This window comes from Lichenostomus cassidix, chromosome 3, assembly GCF_008360975.1.
Source record: "Lichenostomus cassidix isolate B80296 chromosome 3, HeHo_3.0, whole genome shotgun sequence".
NCBI classification, from domain to species: Eukaryota; Metazoa; Chordata; class Aves; order Passeriformes; family Meliphagidae; genus Lichenostomus; species Lichenostomus cassidix.
In genome coordinates, this window is record NC_139483.1 from 101,767,111 (window position 1) to 101,772,918 (window position 5,808).

Sequence of the window (5,808 nt, forward strand, 5' to 3'; positions counted from 1 at the left end):
TATTGTGTAATGAGATATTGTGTCATGAGATACTGCTCTGTATTTCATATACTCCTATTCATTCCATAATAAATGTCATTGAACATTCATTAGTTTCAGTCAAAAATGGCATTATGTCCTGGTAAAAAGTTTGACATTTGTTTTACTCCAAAATAGAGATAAAGAGCAGAAATAATGAAACACTTAGCAGAAGAGAAAGTTAAAAAAAAATGGAACTTCAATCTGGAGAGAAAAAGAATTCAGAAGAAGTTGAATATAGAAGAATCTAGGGATTTTTCTTCAGGTTTCTTTGGTATTGGGCCAAAATCTCTTGAGGTTCTGGATGTGATTTGGAGATTAAATATTCTGAAGGCCAGTTTTGCCATAAAGCAAGGTAAGGTCAAGCAACCTCTCCAGGAAATCCAGTTTTTAGGAGTAAAATGGCAAGATGGACATCACCAGATTCCAAATGACATGGTCAATGAAATAGCAGTTATGTCCTCACCAACCAGCAAATAGGAAACACAAGCTTTCCTAGGCGCTGTGGGGTTTTGGAGGGTGCATATTCCAGAGTCAGATTGTAAGCCTTCTCTGTCATGTGAAATGGGAGAAAAATTTTAGGTGGGGTCCTGAACAACAAGAAGCTTTTGAACAAATTAAACAGGAGATTGTTCATGCAGTAGCCCTGTCGTGGTTTCACCCCAGCCAAGCCCCTCACAGCTGCTGCTCCCTGTCAGTGAGACTGGGGAGAGAATCAGAAGCGTAAAAACTGGAAAACTTGTGAATATAGATAAAACCAGTTCAATAGGGAAAGCAAAAGCCACATGCACAAGCAAAGCAAAACAAGGAATTTATTTGCTGCTTCCCATGGGCAGGCAGGTGTTCAGCAATGCCCAGGAGAGCAGGGCCCCATCACAGTAGCAATGACTTGGGAAGACAAACACCATCACTCCAAACATCCCCCCCTTTCCTCCTTCTTCCTCCACTTTATATACTGAACATGATGCCACATGGTCTGGAATATACCTTTGGTCAGTTTGGGTCACCTGTCCTGGCTGTGTCTCCTCCCAGCCTCCCATGTACCCCTGGCACCTTTGCAAGCATGGCAGTACAAAGCAATGTGTAAGCTCTGCTCAGCAATAACAAAAACATGTTTATACTATCAACTCTGTGTTCAGCATGAATCCAAAACATGGCCCCATACCAGCCACTGAGAAGAAAATTAACTCTACCCCAGCCCAAACCAGCACATTCCACCCCTTATTCCATACCATGTGCATCATACCCACTGTTCAATATAACTTCATTACCCAATCCCCATCTCACCCTTTGAGTGTCACAGTCTCCAGGCACCCACCCACTCTGGCTGGGGATTCTCCATGGACTGCAGGTGGACTCTATCATGGACTCATTCATGTCCCTTCAACTCAAACTGACACTGTAGTTCCAGGTTGTTCAGTACAGCAGCACTGAAAGAGTAGCAATGCCCTGACCATCCACCAGCCCAGGGAGTGTTCCAGCTGGGAAGTACTGACTTTCTTATGGTACCATTGCCATGCCCTAAACAACATACAAATACTCTGTTCTAGATTTTATATATATTAGAAGCAAGACTACTGCAATAAAATAAAATCATGACATAGTTAGTGATATGACTTAATTTTAAATAGGTGAAGTGATCTCCTTTCAAATGTTATGGTTAAATTAAAAAGCCACACACTGACATCAGTATAGGAATAATGATGGAGCTTTCAAAACTATCAATCAGCCTGATAATATTGCATGCTAATCCAGCAGATGTCCCAGGACAGATTTTAGAGCTTCTGTGTGTAGCAACTGAATCCTGTGTGTTTGCAAAGCAGTTTGCTTTAAACTCCTTTGCAGTCTCTTTATAGCTCAGCACTGGGAAGCAACACTGATGTTTACTTTCTTTCAGTGTGCTTTGAATGGCTTCATCTCCTTAAGGTGATAAGTGGTTTGTTTTACCTCATGCAGTCAATGAGCAGTGCCTGGTGTTCAAGAAAGTATTAATAAAATAACACATTCTGCTGCAACTGCTTTAACTCAGACACCCGGAAAAATCCCAAGTGTTATAGGGATCATAAAAAAAAAAAATCACACATTTGTAGAGTATGAAAGCTCATGTTTTGATACAGTGTTAGAACCCTCATAATTCATCCAGATAAATATTTTAGTGAGTTCTGTACCATTTATTGCATTTCTACAGGGGGGTGCTACAGTGCCATTAAACCTAAGCTCACTGTGGGATTCATCTATCTTTCCATTAAGGAATCAGGTTGCTGCATAGCTGATTTATTATTGGCCTGTCTGTTTTGACTTTGGTAAGACCAGTCTCATCAGATGCATTGCTTGCATCTATGTTTATCTATGTTGAGTGCTTCCACACTCAAACTGGGCATATAAATAGATGTTTGTTGCTGAAGGAAGCAGTTCTTAAAGCACCTGATTCTAATCAGTATAATAAATTGGATACAGCATTAAAAGTGCTTTTGATCATGGTAACAAATCACAGCCTCCTTTGTGCAAATGTTAAATGGTGCTACTTTAAATTGGAGATTTTCCACATTTGCTTGCAGTGGTACTCTTAAAACTCTCAGAAGTTTATAAGTCCATAAATCCTTGTACTTAGCACCCCGCAATTGTAGGCAATTCTCTAGACAGTAATTTTCACCAGCTCCAAAAAGCCTACTCCAAAAACCATTAAAAATTTCTGCTCCCCCAAACTCTCTAATAAAAAGTGTTCCAGACCCTTATTTCATTAGCATTTTGAGATGTTCTTATTTTTCTCCAGACTGGGCTCTTGAGCAGTTTATATGGAGCTGTTCTTGTACCAGTACAGCTCGTGAGTCCAATTTACTCTTATTCACCTCCTGGTTTTTGCCTCATTTTCAAAAGGAGAACTCATACTGCTCTCTTCATTCTGTGAATTGAAGCACTCTAGTCTTTCCTATCCTATTTCACACTTGATTCTCCATTAATCTGAACATCCTAGTAGCATATTTCTCTGTAATACAGATGACTAGAACACAGATGAGGTTCCCCAGCACTATGCATAATGATAGGAAAGTTTATCTCCGCTGAAGATCCCTTGGGATTTTTATAGTCATGTTCTGTTGATGGCTCACAGCCATGTGGTGACCAGTCACCTTACTGACACCTTCCTCTACTCTTTCTGGTCTAAACTCTGAGCAGGTGGGTTCCCTAAAAGGCTTTTCTCCTCACTGCATTTGAACTGCTGGATGTGAAATAGCTCCCACCTTCAAGCAGCACAAAACTGTATGATGTTATATGTCCTGCTAATAAAGCTGGATGAAATGTAGCCTGTTTACATTCAAAAAGGGACTAAGAGACTCCACAAAAGAATCGTGTGCTGTGAAAAGTAAGCCAATTGCGTGCACTACTGACCACCAGTACAGCCTGTGTCCTGCTTAATCATTCTTTGCTGGGAATTGGACTTGACTTGAGTTTAAAGCTGCGATTTCAGGGATGTTAATGTTCTGTGTTCAGGGAGATTTTTGGGGAGACTCTAGAGCATAATGCAACAGAATATATTGCGTTTTGATGGAAAATTGGGTAGCAGCCAAAGAAGACTTTGGCAAAGCAGACTAAGACAGCCCATTCCATCAATTTTCTCCACTCAACCAATTTTTAGCCAATTTTACAAATTTTTAGCCAATTTGTAGCTATAGTGATGATGATGGTTATCAATTCTTTTGAGGGTAGAACAAGCATTCCTTCTTGAATGCCAGTGTTATATCTTGTGTCATCAAGAACATGTTAGTGTCTCATCTGCAATGAGCTGTGCAGTCCTTTTGCTGATGCTGCCTTTTTTGGAGAGTGCTTCTTGCGCAAGTGCTAAATCACAAGATAGATTTCCCTTTTCTTTAATCATATAGAATGTGATTCCCTTTACATTGCTTTTAATCCTTTGATTTCAGGTTCCTAGCCCAAGCCATTAGGCTTAAGCTTGTCCTGTACTCAATCACATGAGGATGAGCATTCCTCCAGAGAAACAATTCTTCTTATCAGGTGCACGTTTAAGATACACAGAATACATCAAACCACTTGTCACTGATAAAAAAAGGGTTCTGTTTGTTTTAGGCTGAAGACTTAACCTCTGAAGGGATGCAAATAGGTGAACTTCTTATCATTTTACTAAAATGCAGTGTGTCTAGAACTGAAAGACTTCTGTATTAAACCTCTTTGGAACTTATATAATAGTGGTATCAATTGTCTGCATCCATAGATTCTTCAGAATATAAACTTTCCAAACTGGTGACAAAATTCTTTCCTTTTCGTGCTCTATTTTTTTTCCAGAACACAATAAGTAAACACAGTATGGAAATGAAAATTTAGGAGTCCCTTCATGTGCTCCAAAGATTTTTCTTTGACTAACCCAGCCCCACAAGAATGCCATGATTTCTTTCATTATTCATGAGAAGAGCGAGGTAGAATGCTTTCAGATGTAAATACCCTTACATCTCAATAATCATTGCTTTATGCCAGTATAGCAATATTGATTCCTGGCCCATTTTTCTCTGAAGTACTGAAGAAAATCTTTGCAATCCTGTTTTTCACCCACACAGGTGGTGACGGAAAGTCGGAGAAATGGACATGTCAAGGACTTTGGAGCTGAACAGAAATGCAAAATAATGAAAAATCCCCAAAAGGAATGAAAAGCAACTATAAGAAAAAGCATTATAGATTTGAAGAGAAATGGAAGAAAAGAATTAAGGAAAATTGAAACACTTTTGTAGCTTTAATATTGCTCTATTCATTTTAGTATTATCTTGCCTTCCAAATCCTGATCTTCAGTTTCTTCCTTAGACCTGTCTTATTCAATTTTCAGAATTTTTTCCTTTGTACTTGACTGTATCCCAACTACCCAAATGAAATTCTGTGCCTGGACTGAGGTTCCTAAGGGACTACCTTAGTAATATTGAATATTAATGGAGTTGAAAATTGAGAGGAAAGACAGCAAAGGAGAAATGAAAAAAGAAAGAGAAAAAAGGTTGAAGAAAGAAGGCTCCACGTTCTGCTTCAGCTTCCTAAGCACACATATACCCTCCTTCCCCTGCCATAAATTTGAAGGAGAAATTAAAAGATTACATAAAAGCTATTTTCACCATTCTTTATAGACATCCTTTTCCCATTGAAAGACCTTGTCTTCTTTTACTTTAAGAACTATATTTTCCCATTATTTTTTTTAAAAGGCACAGCTCTGTAAACCCTAGTGTATTTGTTGTAAACAAGAATTGAGCCATGACAGGCAAGCCAGATTATATATCCAAAGTGTAATTACTGTATTGGTAGTGTGTGTAATGACAGCTGCTGCATTCAACATTTCCACAGGAGTTGTCATTTTTATATTGTGCTTACAAGGCTCTACTTTAGACACATCCTGCTACAGGTCACGTTGTTATTTCAGATTGGTTTGAGTTAGAAAAGGTACCAGGAATTTCCTGCCTGCTTTGCTAAGTAGTGATTCAGTAATTTACTGTCCATCTTCTGTTAAACAAGGTTCTATGTTAATATGTTTTCATAATTAATGGAAAACATCATTTTCAGAAATGCAATGTGCTTAATGCACATGTACATTTGACTTCTCTTTCTAAGAACTATGTCTATAGCCTGGTAACCAGGAAACTGACACTGATAAATTTCTTACCTTCTGCTTAATTGAAGATCTGTTATGGTTCACATATTCCTAGCTACATTCGCAGATGCTTTTAAATTCAAATGCAGTATTCTCCTCTGACTATTCATACTTTACTACCAAACTCAGTGTAAAAATACTCTCCATCTCTA

General features: G+C 38.6%; 1 protein-coding gene across 1 annotated transcript in view; it reads right to left on the reverse strand.

Annotated features, from left to right (window-relative positions):
* The window catches only part of LOC146440317 (zona pellucida sperm-binding protein 2-like), a 36,039-nt gene extending 30,233 nt beyond the window's left edge, over window positions 1–5,806 (reverse strand). The window contains exon 1 of the mRNA XM_085056916.1: window positions 5,669–5,806. The gene's annotated coding sequence lies outside the window, so the exon portion shown is untranslated. The remainder of the gene's footprint in view (window positions 1–5,668) is intronic.
* Between the last annotated feature and the right edge of the window lie 2 nt (window positions 5,807–5,808).